The sequence below is a fragment of the Camelus dromedarius genome, chromosome 2 (assembly GCF_036321535.1).
Source record: "Camelus dromedarius isolate mCamDro1 chromosome 2, mCamDro1.pat, whole genome shotgun sequence".
NCBI lineage: Eukaryota > Metazoa > Chordata > Mammalia > Artiodactyla > Camelidae > Camelus > Camelus dromedarius.
The window spans coordinates 98,951,648-98,967,460 of NC_087437.1; the positions used below are offsets into that span (position 1 = coordinate 98,951,648).

The window sequence follows — 15,813 nt, forward strand, 5'->3', positions numbered from 1 at the left end:
GGAGCAGAAGTGGCTGGAGCCATAAACTGGTAGGAACACTGAAAAGGTAATTTTGGTGAATGGCTGAAAGCAGAACGTGGACTAAGATAGGAGTGAGAAACTTCAGGGGCTGCAGTCTTAAGAGGTGCCCCACATTTTCATGGGCTTTGAGTCTGGTGCCTCCACTAGGTTCTCACTGTGACGATACAAGAAAGATCCCCATGGCTTTGGCTGGGGAAGGAAGAATAATCATTGTGAAATGAACCAATGGTTTTCACCATAACGAAGGATACTGTCCTGGGGAAAGGACTTTTCAGATTCTTATCCCAGCTGGTGGAAGGGAATTCCTCCCACTCTGTCCCCCCACCCCAGACTTCCTGTTTCACCTAAAGAAGGAAAACAAAAACAAAGTCAACAGGAATCAGAGTTTTAAGGACATAGATTTGAAAGGTTGCAGCAAGGGAAGGGAGTAGAGGGCGGTGGGCAGGGGAAGCTGTACCATGGAGAAACATCTGCGAAGGTCATGGTCCAAGGACAAGGCCCATGAGAACACTGAAATTTAACTGAAATATGATAGAATGCATTCCCTTGCCCCCACCACGCAATCATACCCGCAGGGCTCCAGGAAGACAGCGGCTTACACCTCTGAGTCCTACAAGAAGTAGACTCTCTCTGAGGAGGCATACTCAGGGAAGCCCAGTGTCAAGAGGAAAAACACAGCAAGGACACTGGAGGAATTTGAATCTTCTAGAACCTATTGCTACAGCAAAAACTAACATGAATCTTCACACTAAAGTCCTATTTAGTTCAGTTCTAATTATTCATACATATCAAATTCACCTTTTAACATAAAATTACAAGGCCTGCCAAAGGCAAGAAAAAACACAGTCCGAAGTGACAAGCAATAGAACCAGACTCAGAGAGGACACAGATTTGGGGAATGTCAGATGGGGAATTGAAAATAACTATGGTTAGCTTTTTTACACTACTCAGAGAGAGGTACATACACACAGCACTGTCCAAGGTTCCTATTGTAATTTACAGGGAAAATTTCACAATGTCCAGAGCCCTTGATGTCCTACAAATGAAAGAGGCAAATGTCCTCAAACTCTTTGCAGCAGGAACCCACTTAGGTGGCACCAACATTGGCTTCCAAATAGAACAGTACATCATAAAAGGCAAAGGGATGGCATTGATGTCATAAATCTGAAGAAAACCTGAGAGAAGCCTCTGTTTGTGCCGTTGTTGCCTTGGAAAGCCCAGCTGATTTCAATGCCATCGCATCCAGGAACATTGGCCAACAAGCTGGGCTGAAGTTTGCTGCTGCCATTGGAGCCACTCTGATGGCTGATTACTCCACTCCTGGAACCTGGACTCAGATTCAGGCAGCCTTCCTGGAGCTGAGACTTCTGGTGGTTACTGACCCCAGTGCTGACCACCGGTGTCTCCCAGAAGTGTCTCCCACCTACCACTGTGCTGTGTCACACAGACTCTCCTCTGTGCTATGTGGACCTTGTCATCCATGCAGCAAACAGGGAGCTCAGTTAGCTGGTCTGGCGTGGTGGACGCTGGCCTGGGAAGTTCTGCACATGCATGGCACCACCACCTCCCGTGAACACCCACAGAAGGTCATGCCTATCCTCTACTTCTAAAGAAATCCTAAAGAGATTGAAAAGGAAGAGCAGGGTGCTGCTGAAAAGGCTGTGACCAAGGAGGAATTTCAGAGTAAACACACTGTTGCAGCTCTTGAGTTCACTGCCACTCAACCCAAGATTGCAGGCTGGTCCAAAGGTGCAGGTGCCCTCGGCCTACTCAGTAGTTTTCTACTGAAGACTTGTCTGCAGCTCCCACTACTCAGGCCACTGAATGAGGAGGAGCAACCACTGAGCGGTCTTAGGCTGTTCATCCACAGACCCTTAAACAGATGGTGGAAATAAGGTTGATGGAAAATAAACAGTTTCTAAAAAAATTTTTTTAAATAAACAAGGTAACTATGATTAATATCATAAGGGTCCTAATGGAAAAAGTGGGCAACATGCAAGAATAGATGGGCAATGTAAGCAGAAAAATGGAAAATCTAAGAAAGAATCAAAAGAACATGGAAGAAGTCAAAAAATACAATAATAGAAATAAAGAATGCTTTCTATGGGCTCATCAGTAGACGTGACACACGACCAAGGAAGGAATCAGTGACCTTGAAGATGGATCAATAGAAATAGTTTAATTAAACATTCTAAGGGTTGGAAGAGACATTAAAAGTTACCTGGTGTATCTTCTCATTTTCTTTCTGAAAAATTGGATTAAAAATACATTATCTCTTCTGATGGGATGCCAATGATATAAATAATTAACTCTTGCCATCAAGACTATTGCAAATCAAAGCATATCATTTTGACACATAGATGAAACAACTTTAGGCATTTAAATACCATTGGCTTCTAAAGAGGCAATGCAACCCACTAGTTATATAAATTTATGATTTAATTTGGAGAATTAGAACAGCATTCTATATTTATCCCACTTGTTGCATATTATTGTGACCAATTCTTTTTAACATATTTGCATTGTCATTCTTTTACTAAATGGCCTACATTCTTCATGCTGTATTTTTCATACTTGTCTACTGCTACTTTGGTCCTTTCTGGCATTAAGGATCAGTTGTCAAACATTGGAACTGAAAGGTCTTATTCACAGCCTTGCCTCTTTGGACTCCAGTATTTAACGTCACTCAGTCAGTGTTCAATTTCAGTCCAGCTGTTCATGTTTGCACATTTAGGTAACTTGCTTCCAAATATTCATGACACTGTGCTATTGAAGGTCAAGTTACAGTGAAGTGAACTTTTTATATATTGTAATGTCAGAAGATGAATAGTGCAGCCGTTTCTTAAGATTATGAGCTTTCCCTGGTTTCACTGAATGAAATTGGTATTTAAGCTCATATTCTCATATTCCATATACTCACGTGTGAAGTTCTGTGCCAGCGTAGAGGTGGCTAGGAAGAGGTGGCCCCTGTCTTCAAGGCATGATCAAGCTGTAACTGTGGTATTAGATTCACCTTGGTAGCTTTTTTAAAACTTCTGTCACTCAGTCTTGTTTGAGTTGAGGCCCAGGTATATAATATTTAAGAGCTCCTCAGATGCTTTTAACGTGCCATCAGGAGTAGAATTACTGAACTATATAGTGAGAAAATATCATGCAAATAGATTTGAAAGTGGTAGATAAGAATGTCACATGCACTCACACACACACACACACACACACGAGATTTCAGAGGATGAGGAGCTTATATCCAATTGAGAAATCAGCAATAAAGGTTTCTGAGCTTAAAGGGCTGGAAAGACTTTGGAGAGGAATACTTGACTGAGTGGAGATGCATTTCTAGCTGGCGGACACTAATACTGAAGGAAGGCAAAGAAATGCACTTGAAAATGACCTTGTTGAACGTAGAGAGAGGAGACCAGACCCAGAAGAGAATACTGCAAGGAATTGTGGGAAGTAAGATGAGACAGGGAACAGGGTCCCAAATTGAGAGGACTTTAAAAACTTGAATCCCACACTGCTGTCATTATAAAATATCTCTTAAATAGCTTGTTGTATTACTTACCTCTCCAGAAACTTAAATCCACATTCCTGTTACCCAGCGTCAGTACTAAACATTACTAAAGCTGTTGAAATCCCTGAGCTCCATTCCCTAATCATTACTGTCCCACCCTCTGCAGAGGTGATCCTCATCCTAGATTCAGGATTTATTATTCTCAAACACTTCTTAATACTTACATATATAGGTCCTAATGTTCCTAAAAAATAGAAAATTTTCAAGTTAAAAATATACTGTAAAGTATTGAAAGGAATAAATGTGGCATAATGAAAAAGGCGTTTCAGGAAGTTGAGCCCAGCTGTGACATACAAAATGCTTTTGTGTCAACTAGAAATATTTGGGCAAGAGTATGAAAGCAGGCCTGCAGAGAAAGAAATGGATATCAGGGAATGGGAAGGACATCCTAGTGCCTTCAATATAGACAATGAGGAAGCAGGATGAGTCAAACAAAGATGTACAGCTGTGACCCTGAGAGATCAGAATCATGATGTGGTGTTGACAGAGTCAATGAATTGCTCAGGAAGAACTGGTTTCTGGGAGTGTAGATGTTGTTTTGTGGAATTTGGCCCTATTGACCATCCCGTCATTGATGAAGCACTCTCCTCCTGGCCTTCTACTATACCTCTCTTTTGACTTTGTTTCTTCTCCTCTCATTGTTCCTTCTCAGTCTCCCTCATGGCCTCCATTTTGTGTCTACTTCTTTTTACAGCTCATACTTCCCTGGACAGACTCATTCATTTCCAGGGCCTTAATACACAAATGCTGATGACTTCCAAATCTATATGGTCAGCCCCAGACCTGGGTTTCTAATTGCCTCTGGTTATCTAGCTCCACAGTCACTGTCAACGTGTCCAAAAGTAATCCTATTGCCATCCTATTCTCTTTCTCCTTAATTTAGCCCCTTTATGACATATTCTCTCTCCTTTTACTTTAAATCTTTGCAAATAGTCCCCAAGATCTATTTTCTTACCCAAGCTAGAAAACCGAGAGCTTTCCCACACTTTTCCCTAAACATCAACTGTGCTCACTAATTAATGCCTAGTCTTGTCTCCTTAACTGTGCTTGTATTGTCCCCCTACTCAACTTTCTCTCCTGAATCTTGGGTTCATTTTATCTCTTCCCTGGCCAATTATTATATGGAAGCTTATTTCCCCAGTCCTTCTTTTGTCCAGCTCCTACTGTCTGTCTCCCATAGGATCTAATAGTGATTTCCTTAAATATAAATTGATCATTTCCTGCCCTTAAGTGAGAAAAAAAGAACCCATTACCTTCTGCAGAGGTTTCTCATTTTTCTCTTTGAGCCCTAATTAGGATTCTACAGAGTTGACTCAAAGGTAACCAATGATACAAAGTTAGAAGCTGAAAGGGCAGATGACCCTTTTGGGGAGACATAAAAGAGCTTTGGATTTGTCTTCTAAAATAAAAGAAATAAAAGCAAAAATAAATAAGTGGGACCTAATTACATTTAAAAGCTTTTGCATAGCAAAGGATACCATCAACAAACCAAAAAGACAACTTATGTACTGGGAGAAAATATTTGCAAATGATATGACCAACAAGGGGTTAATATCCAACATATATAACCAGCTCATACAATGCAATATAAAAACAAAACAAAACAAAACCCAAACAACCCAATTAAAAAATAGACAGAAGACCTAAATAGACATTTTTCCAAAGAAGACCTACAGATGGCTAACAGGCATATGAAAAGATGCTCAACAACATTAATTACTGTAGATATGAAAACCTAAACAATTAGATATCATCTTACACCTGTCAGAATGGCTATCATCAAAAAGTCTACAAATAACAAAATGTTGGAGAGGATGTGAGAAAAGCGAACCCTTGTACATTGTTGGTGGGAAAGTAAATTGGTACAGCCACTATGGAAAACAGTATGGAAGTTCCTCAAAAAACTGAAAATAGAATTGCCATATGATCCAGCAATTCCACTCCTGGGTATATATCCAGAAATATTAATTCAAAAAGATATATGCATCCCAATGTTCACAGCAGCACTATTTACAATAGCCAAGACATAGAAGCAGCCCAAATACCTATCAACGGACAAATGAATAAAGAAATGTGTTGTGTATATATCATGAAATATTTCTTATATGCAGAGTCTAAACAATAATACAAATAAATATGTATGCAAAACAGAAACAGACTCACAGAGAAAATAAACTTGTGGTTACCAAAGGGAGGAGGGAAGGAGGGAGGGGCAAATTAGGGGCATGAGATTAATAGATATGAACCACTGTATAGAAAATAGTTAAGTAGCAAAGATATACTATAGAGCACAGGGACTTATACCCATTATCTTGTAATAACCTATAATGGAGTATAATCTGTAAAAATACTGAATTACTATGCTGTGCACCTGAAACTAACACCATTGTAAATAACTATACTTAAAAATTCTTTTTAATTTGTCTTAAGGAGAAAAAAGAAATGTGGCATATATAGACAGAGATATAAATAGATAGATGCACACACACACACACACACACACACACACACACACACACACACACAATTGAATATTACTCAGCAATGAAAAAGAATGAAATTCTGCCTTTTCCAGCAACATGGATGGACCCAGAGAATATTATGTTTAGCAAAATAAGTCAGTCATAGAAAGACAAGTACTGTATTATATCACTGATATGTAGAATCTGAAGAATAACACAGGTGAATGTATGTGCAAAACAGAAACAGACTCACAGATATAGAAAACAAATTAGTGGTTACCAGTGGGGAGAGGGAAGGGGGAGGGACAAATTAGGGGTGTGAGATTAAGAGATATAAACTACTATGTATAAAACAAATAAGCAACAAGGATGTATTGTACAGCACAGGGAATTATAGCCATTATCTTATAAATTTTAATGGAGTATAATCTGTAAAAATACTGAATCACTATTCCATACATCTGAAACTAATATAATATTGTAAATCAACTCTACTTCAATAACTAAAATAAAATGTGATATTTTCACTATCAATATTTCATTCAAAAAAGAGAACTGGCTTCAAAAATCACAGGTGTCCTTTTCCCCCTCCTATCCTGCTGCTGAGTGATTCATTCAACAAATATTGAGCACCTAGCATGTGCCAGACACTCTTCTCAGTGCATTATATATTAACTCTTTTAACTTTCACAACAATTCATGGATGTAGGTAATATTATTCTTCTCATTTTACAAATGAGGAAACTGAGTTATATAGATGTTAAATTACTCAAGGTCACTCAGCAGGAGGTAGTCAAGAACCAGGACTTGACCCCAGGTAATTTGACTGTAGAATTTTTCTTCTCAAAGTGGGATGCATGAACTAGCAGAGTTACATCATTGGTGATATTTAAAATGCAAACTCTCTGCCCCCTTCTCAGAACTGCTCAATTAGAATTTGACTTTTTACAAGATTCCCAAACGATATGTATGTTTATTCATGTTCGAAAAGCACTGCTTTAGAGCCTGAGTTTTTAACTATTATATTGCCCATATGTATCAGTGATTTGCTTCCTCTTTCTTCTCTAGACACATGGCTTGGCTCTCATTTTTATAGGCCTGCAAAAAGAAGAGCAGCAATCCCCCAAACCTTGCACTATTACATTTCACCGAAGGGGTGATAGCAAGAGGAACTAAGCATGTGATGCTGGAGGTGAGCGCCCGGCAGTGAGCTGAGCTCTCCTGAACACTCCTCCTTTTATGGCTGCTTCATCACTTGTCTTGTATCTGGCGTCTGAGACTCTCAGCAGAGTTAAGACAGGACATTAAGCGAGAACTTTCCTGGTCAGGAGAAGCATAAACCGGTTTTATCAATAGTTATCATTCCAACCAGTCTTGGTGTAGATGCAAAGGACTGAACTTTAGTGACTTGAGCTGCCTCGTACTCACTTAATCAGAGAGGCCCAACCTTTATATGTGTATTCATTTGGATTTCCACAAGATATTTCTTAGGAAAAGGAGCTTCAATTCTAGAAGCAGTTTTAAAAATATCAAAAACAAATGATAGACAACACAAAGTCTTACGAGCTCAAATTCTGCATGGCGCAAGACTTCCCCTGATCTTCCAGCCTTCTCAGCCCTAACCCCTGCTGCAATCTTCTGTCCCAGCCAAGCCCCAAGGCTGCCATTAGCACTCTTGAGGTTCTCAGAAGGCATTCGATTCTTCAAACTGCTGTGCCTTTGCCTGCGCTGGTCTGCCCATTTACCTGGGGAGCACTTACATTCATTTTGAGACACGTTTTGTGTTACTGCTGCTACAGAGACAATCCTGACTATCTTAGTTCTGGCTGCTGTAGCAAAGCACCGTAGACTGGGTGGCATAAACCACCCAGCGGTTTATTTGATCACAGTCCCAGAGGCTGGAAGTCCAATAGGAGGGTAACAGCATGGTTGGGTTCTGATGAGGGTCCTCCTCCGGGTTACAGACTGCTGACTTCGCTGTGTGCCCTCATGTGGTGGAAAGAGTCTGAGAGAGATCTCTAGGGTCCCTTTTACAAGGACACTAATTCATTCACAAGGATTAGTTAATTCACGAGGGCTCTGCCCTCATGACCTAATCACTTCCCAAAGGCCTCAACCTCCTAATAATATTACATAAGGGATGAGGATTTCAATATATGGATTTTGTTGGGGGACACAAATATTCAGTTGTTTGCATTGATTGTTCCCATTAGAAGTGATCATGTCTGCTTTGTCGCCCTCATCATACTCATATCATTGCATCTCTATCACTGGTACTTACGTGTTTTTTCTATAGAAATAGACAATAAGTTTTTTGACAGCAAGGACTTTTCCTTATTTACCCTTGAGCCTCAGCCAGTGCTTGACTAATGTAAATATCCTTTGAGTCTTTGAATGGAAATTTGTTTGAATGGTTATTTCCAATCTTAAGAGACAACAGGCTTTGATGAAAGAAAAATTGCATGGGTGTATATTCAGTCTGCATTAAGGCACAGTTCTGCTTGAGAAGAGTTAATGTGCCACGGATCATTTTTTTCATTCTTGTATTTTATTTTAAAGTGCTTTGGGTAAGTATACAGCATTTATAGTTTACTCAGAACCAACATCAATAGTGCATTACAAGGTAAAGAGGTGATTTTTAAGTACTTCATAAAGTCTGAGAGGGCTCTCTAAAATCTCAAAAGAAAATTGTGAATCAATCTTAATTAAAAAAAAATTTTTCTGAAAGTCTTTATTCTGTTGACAAAATAATTTTTCTTAATTAGGAATAATTCCATATATTCTCTGCCATAGTGTTTGCTTATTAAGAAAATAAACTTAAAAAATAAACACTTCCAATGTGTTTGCAGTATATATACATATGACATGATACTTAGCTGGGAGGAGCTGTCTTCTAGAAGCGTTATTAACAATCATTTCTAATGTAATTTCAAACAGAAGGACAATATTTCACCCATGTTACAAAAATCAATTCAAATTTTAAAACATAGGCTGAGATGCCTGAGAAAACTGATAAGCAATAAGAAAGATTTATAAATTAATTACCATTTTAAAAAATTGGGCATACATTTGTGTTTGGACGTATGTCAGTAAAAGGGGATGCCTGGCAGCACACGGATATTGCAGAAAACTATCACTACATTTACAAAATGAAGAGTCTGAGTTAAGGCAATAAATTAATGCAGACCAGACCACTTATACCCTGCAGTTAGCATAGACTTGAAGTGAAACTTTGAGATTGTTAAAATTCTTTTTTAATTGTGCTGAAATAGGAAAAATCTATTTCTAGCTTGGTAATTTATTCATATTCATTCTATGACTCACATTTATGATTAAATTTGGGCACTGGCTGGATATTCATCTAGATATAAAGAAAAGGAAAAAAAACCCTGTTTATCACCTTAAGAATATAATTAGTAAGAAAGAAATTAAGATGTGAAAAAATGAGCAACTATTAGTATGCCATTTTATCCAAAATATGAAAGGCAACTACTTAACTTCGTAAAACCAATACATCTTGTTTGTGTCACAAAATATAGGGAAAATATATTCTTTTCAAATGCCAACTTTATATTCAGGAAAGACTAGAAACCAAAAAACAAAACCAAAATTCTGAAAAATCTTTTTACCTCCAAAAAAAGAAGACAGTAATTTCCAACTATGTACATATCACTTGCATTCCACAACTATACGGTCCACGAGAATAAGGAAATATACTGTTTTTATTCAGTTGAATTGAGAAACAAGAATATGTAAAATTCCCTAGATTTTTAGTTATTAATATACAATGTATATATGTTATTTTTTGGCTTTGAGGATGTCCCATTTTATCATTAAGTTTTCTTTTTCTCAATTGTTCCTAAAGAGAATATCAATATTGAAGCTCAGAAACCAATTCTAATTTGTTTTAGTGCCTGTCTAGTATTAGGGAGGTTTTCTGTTTAATATTTAAACACATTAATAAATATTTAAACAGCAAAGTACTTGTGCTGGGTAAATTAACTAAAGTAAGATGGAAACTATTTTACTGTTCCCATGTTACTAACCTTAGGCTGGTACTTCTCAGATATGAGGCTTTTTGATGTGTGTGTGCGTGTGTGTGTGTAATCACTTTCACTCTATTCAGTATAATTTCTGCATTAATTTTGGGCAAAGTTGAACAAGCAATGAAACTTGTTGGAGATTGAAATAACTCTTCGTATACATTTATGTAGCTCTATACTTTGAACAAAAGGAACATCTCAAGAGGGAAGTAAAATTCTTTTCAGAGCCAAATTCTTAGCCATTAAGATAAGCCTGCTTTTATTTTTCTTTTGCTTATCTTTGATAATATGTTAGTATCTTACCCTTAAGCATACAGGTTAGAGTCCTTAGAGTATAAATGTTTACAAACAGAGTACTTTGAAATTCCATTAACTGTCTTCATGATAAATATCAAAAGTAGAAGTAATAAGACGGCTAGAATTTTATGAGGAATAGATGTTTCCTGTATCCTTTAGGACAAAGGTCCCAGTGCGCTAGTAAGTCTCATAAGAACTCTGTATTTTAAATGACAAAAAAAGAGTTGCAAACTTTGATTGGCAGGTAAATTTGGGTGGGTAGATAAGAATAAAAAGAATGTGGATTAGTTGGGCTCTTTTATCCATGTGGTTCTAGCACAGAACTGCCCCCACAGAATATCAGAAGAGCATCATGTACATTGAAGATTTTTATCAGGGTCTTCAAACCATTGAAATGCTTTGAGAGTATGTTTTTTTAAAGACATAAAGTCATCTCCAATATATATTATGAAAGGGAAAAAAGTAAGGTAGAAAATAGAGTGTAAGCAATGAGTTTTTTCCCTCCAGTTTTGTATAAGCACAAAGTATAGAAAAGAAACTGCAAGAACAGTTGTCCCCACAGAAGAAAACAAGGGGATTGGATGAAATAAATATTTTAATCTATGTATCCTTTTGAACTTTAAAATTTGGTTATATGCACGTATATCTATTAAACATCTGCACAGAAGCTAGATACCCAGCCCTCCCGATTCAGAATCTCTGAGGTCTGGCTGGGGTATCTGAATTTGTGTAAGTTACAGTTCTCATTTGGCACTTACTGCCTTATGAGAAACTTACATAAGACTCTAACTTTTATCCCCTGAACCAGAAGAGCACATGAGGTGGGAGTGGGGGAATCTTATGCTTCCCGTTGACAAGGGAAGTACAGAAATATAACTGACAAGGGTAGTACAGAAATATAACTGCCTTTCTTCTGTTACCTTCCAGTATGATGAGGGAGCATTTTGGAAATACATTTTAATGTAATAGGATTTTGAGGTCATTAACATTTTTATTTTACAGGGCTAAATATCAGTAAATGCCAACAATGTGATATTCTTGCTAATTTTTATTTTTTGAAGACCATAATAATGAATTAACTGAATCTTAGATATCGGCAAGGGCAAACTGTGAAGGCCAAAATTAAGACTGTAGGCCTTGGGCTTGTGTGGTTATCAGAGACAGAAGTGACGTTACATTACAGAGAGGTTCGTGTGTTAGATGTCGGGCAGCTCCATGGTTCTCTGCCTTCTCTTCTATTGGTATGTTCCTAGCAGGATGTGCTTGCTCAGGTCATACAGAGCATCCATGAAGATCTGTTATCTTGCCATATTCTTCTTTTGGACAGTGTTGCAAGTCAGGCCCCTTCCAGCCTCCAGGCAACCTCAGATCGCTGACCAGTACTTTGACGGGTATTTTTCAAAACTTCCCAGGGTCTATTATTGTCATGCACCCTTAGTATTATCTTCTTGTTTCACTAATCAACCCCTTAGGAAGTAGGAGGTTGGTCCTCATGAAGGATGATCCAGGATGCCGAGAAAGAAGCTTCAAAGGCTCACCGTCCCCACAACAGTGTACTGCACCTTCCTGAGAGCAAGTTGCAGATAGTATCTGATGGGATCAGTGGCCACCTTCATCCTCTCATGTGGGAGCAAAATAGAAGCAATCAACTGGGCCTTTCCTAGACCATTCTGAGTAGATGATTTTAAAAGTCACAGCAAACTTGTAGCTCTCATTAAGGCGACAAGGACTCTCCCATCTCTTTCTGGTATTAGCCAGATGTCGTCTGAATATATTATTGATAAGAACTGCATGATGGAATTAGAAGGTCACTCCATTCCTCATTGCATACATGTAGAAACTCATTAATATCAAGTTGAGATTGTGCTCAATCTTTTCTCTAAATTATGGGAAGAAACTATCTCTAGAAAGGAACATGTGCATGGATATCGGGAAACGTGGGGGCCCGGGAAAAAAGGATAAACACATTAGCTCTAAAAGAGAAGAAGTGTTGTTGAATCATTGCTAATCTGAATGCTTGTCAATGCAAGTTGGTTAGAAGACATGTCCTTGTCTATCTTTTCTTTAAACTATAAATTCAATAAAAACAGAAACGTTTTTGAGTTTAACTTTTTTGTAATTAAGTATAGTCAGTTTACAATGTTGTGTCAATTTCTGGTGTACAGCAAAATGTTGCAGTCATACATACACATACATATATTCATTTTCATATTCTTTTTATTATGTTACTACAAAATATTGAATATAGCTCTGTGCTATACAGAAGAAACGTATTGTTTATCTCTTTTATATGTAGTAGTTAGTATCTGCAAATCTTGAATTCCCAATTTATCTTTCCCACAACTTTTCCCCTGGTAACCATAAGTTTGTTTTGTATGTCTGTGAGTCTGCTTCTGTTTTGTAAATAAGTTCATTTGTATCTTTTTTTATTTTAGATTCCACATGTGAGTAATGTCATGTGGTATTTTTCGTTCTCTTTCTGGCTTACTTCACTTAGAATGATAGCCTCCAGTTCCGTCCATGTTGCTGCAAATGGCATTATTTTATTATTTTTTATTGCTGAGTAGTATTCCATTGTATAAATATACCACAGTTTCTTTATCCAGTCATATGCCAATAGACATTTAGGTTACTTCCATGTCTTGGCTTTGTAAATAGTGCTGCTATGAACATTAGGGTGCATGTATCTTTTCAAATTAGAGTTCCCTCCAGACATATGCCCAGGAGTGGGATTGCTGGATGATATGGTAAGCCCATTTTTAGTTTTTTGAGGAATCTCTATACTGTTTTCCATAATGGCTGCACGAAACTACACCCACACCAATGGTGTAGGAGTGTTCCTTTTTTTCCACACCCTCTCCAGCATTTATCATTTGTGGACTTTTTAATGATGGCCATTCTCCCTGGTATGAGGTGATAACTCATTGCAGTTTTGATTTGAATTTCTCTAACAATTAGTGATATTGAGCATTTTTTCATGTGTCTATTGACCATTTGTATGTTTTCCTGGAGAATTGCTTATTTAGGTCTTTTGCCCATTTTTGGATTGAGCTGTTTGGTTTTTTTTGTTGTTGTTGTTAAGTTATATGAGCTGTTTATATATTTTGTATTCTCCTGGGATTCCTGGGACTAGAATGTATACCACAAAGCTTTGTTGAGTAGAACCAAAAATGTCTCTGATCTTTTCTTGAGCAATGAGTTTAACACTTGATTCCTGCAAGTGAATGAAGTCCTCAATTCTAGTGCAAGTGCTGGCTGATCATTTGAGTGACTTCCCTCTCTGTTTGTCACTTGCTCGACTTTTTCTTCTTCACACATTTATGACTGAAGATACTGCCAAGCTGTGGCAGGCAGAATTCTGAGATGACCCCTAATGACCCTCCCTCTTGTATAATCCCCTCCCCTTGAGTGTGGGTGGGACCTGGAGCTTGCTACTAACCAACAGAATATGGCTAATGTTTTGAAATATCACTCCTGAGATTGTGTTACATGGAAAAGGTAAAGGGATTTCACAGATACAATTAAGGTCTCTAATCAACTGGCTTTAAGTTAATCAAAAGGGGGATTATCTGAGTGAGCCTGACCTAATCCCACAAGGCTTGTTAAAGAGGATTGGAGACTCTCTTTCCTTTTGGCCTTGAAGAGGAAAACTGCTGTGACTTTTACAGCTGCAAGGAAATGCATTGTGCCAACAGCCACAAAAGCTTGGAAGAGTACCCCAGGCCCAGATAAGACCCAAGTCTTGGTGACTTCTTGATTGCAGCTGTGGGAGACTCTGAGCAGAGGGCCCAGAGAAGCTCGGCCTGGACCCCTCACTTATGGAAAATATGAGAGTTATTTTAAAAATCACTTTTAAAAAGAGAGTTATTTTAAGCCACTGAGTTTGTGGTAATTTATTATGCAGCATAGAAAATGAATACACAAGCCTATGGAATGTTACAGGTAAGTCTGATAGCTTTGTATCATTACATTAAGTTTTTACTTGTCTATATTTTCATACACTTCTCGAGAGCAGGACTCCTCTTTGGTTCTCTATGTGTCTTCTTTCTATGAGCACTTAAACATTCCTTGAATGCTCTTTGAATAAATAAATTATTGAATGAATTCTTTTTCTTGTACCCTGGTTCTTTTTAAGTTCAGTCCTTCTGCTAAGAAATTGCTCTTCCCATCTCCTAGTTTTATTCCTTCCTCTGACTGTTCCCAACTAGAGAATAAGTCATATCCATTAACCAGCCATGCTCTGGTTATAATTAGCAAGCATTAGCATTACAAAGTGTAGTGAAAGTTTACCCCCTTGGGTTTGGGACTCCATGTGAGGTACTTAAATTAAAGTATCTTTTTTCATATTCAAGCATAAAGACATTTTTCCTTTGGGATGTCATCACCTGTCACTGAACAATTGTTAGGATGTTCTTAAAATGCATTTCCTATAGAAATTGTCCAATTAGAAGTACTACAAAATTCAATTACATTATACAATCTGTTACTTAGGAAAAACTGGATCAGTCAGGGTTCTCTGTTACAAGTGACAGAAATCAATTCTGCCTTTAGGAAAAAAAGGATGTTGGAAACCTACCTGGCAGCAGACAGGATAAAAAGAAGGATAGAGAATTTGGATTGGAAGATGGGTAGGAACCAGGGGAGACAGAAGGTTAGAACTCCAGCTAAAGAGATGACCTTCAAACTGTCAGTGCAGTGTGTTGCTACATTCTTGGCTTGACACTGAACACCACTGAAGAAACCTTCATCATCATCAACCTACCCCACCACTCCCACCACCAGAAATTTTTTCAACTGTTTTTTTATTCCTCATTTACTAAAGATTCAGTGGGCCTGGGGATCATCTTTCTATGGATCTGAGGGAGCAAGTATCTGGCATTCTAGTTTCTGTAGCAGTAAGTGGAGCCCTACTTCTCATCAAGACACAATGGCCAATTGTCCAAACATGATGTCCAGATAGTGCGCTGCTTTGACCAAAAAACACAACCCCAATATATCCAGTACACAGTGTTGGTGTTTTCTACAAACAGTCTTAGTTGTATGGAATTATTGAAAGAAAATGTGGCACAGATATGAGTTTCAAGAAAGACTTGAAAGAAGAGCAGAGAAATCTAGGAGGGGAGGGTTAGCTCAAGTGGTAGAGCACATGCTTAGTCTGCATAAGGTCCTAGGTTCAATCCCCATTACCTCTTCTAAAAATAAATAAGCCTAATTATCTCCCCTAGCCAAAAAAAAAGTTAAACGCAGAAAAATCTAGAACATTAAGATAAGAATATTTAATGGTCAAGTGTACTGCCTCTTTTGGCAATAGTTACATAAATAAGGAGTTTATCCCAAATGGTTCTGGAGAATTTTGTCTTCCCAGAAGTTGCCATTTATATGCACAGGTGTAGATAATTCCATTTGCGTGGAATGAGGA

At 38.0% G+C, this 15,813-nt stretch overlaps 1 pseudogene; it reads left to right on the forward strand.

Moving 5' to 3' along the window:
* The first annotated feature begins 1,036 nt into the window (after positions 1–1,036).
* On the forward strand, positions 1,037–1,876 carry LOC105086851 (small ribosomal subunit protein uS2-like; annotated as a pseudogene).
* The last annotated feature ends 13,937 nt before the right edge of the window (positions 1,877–15,813 follow it).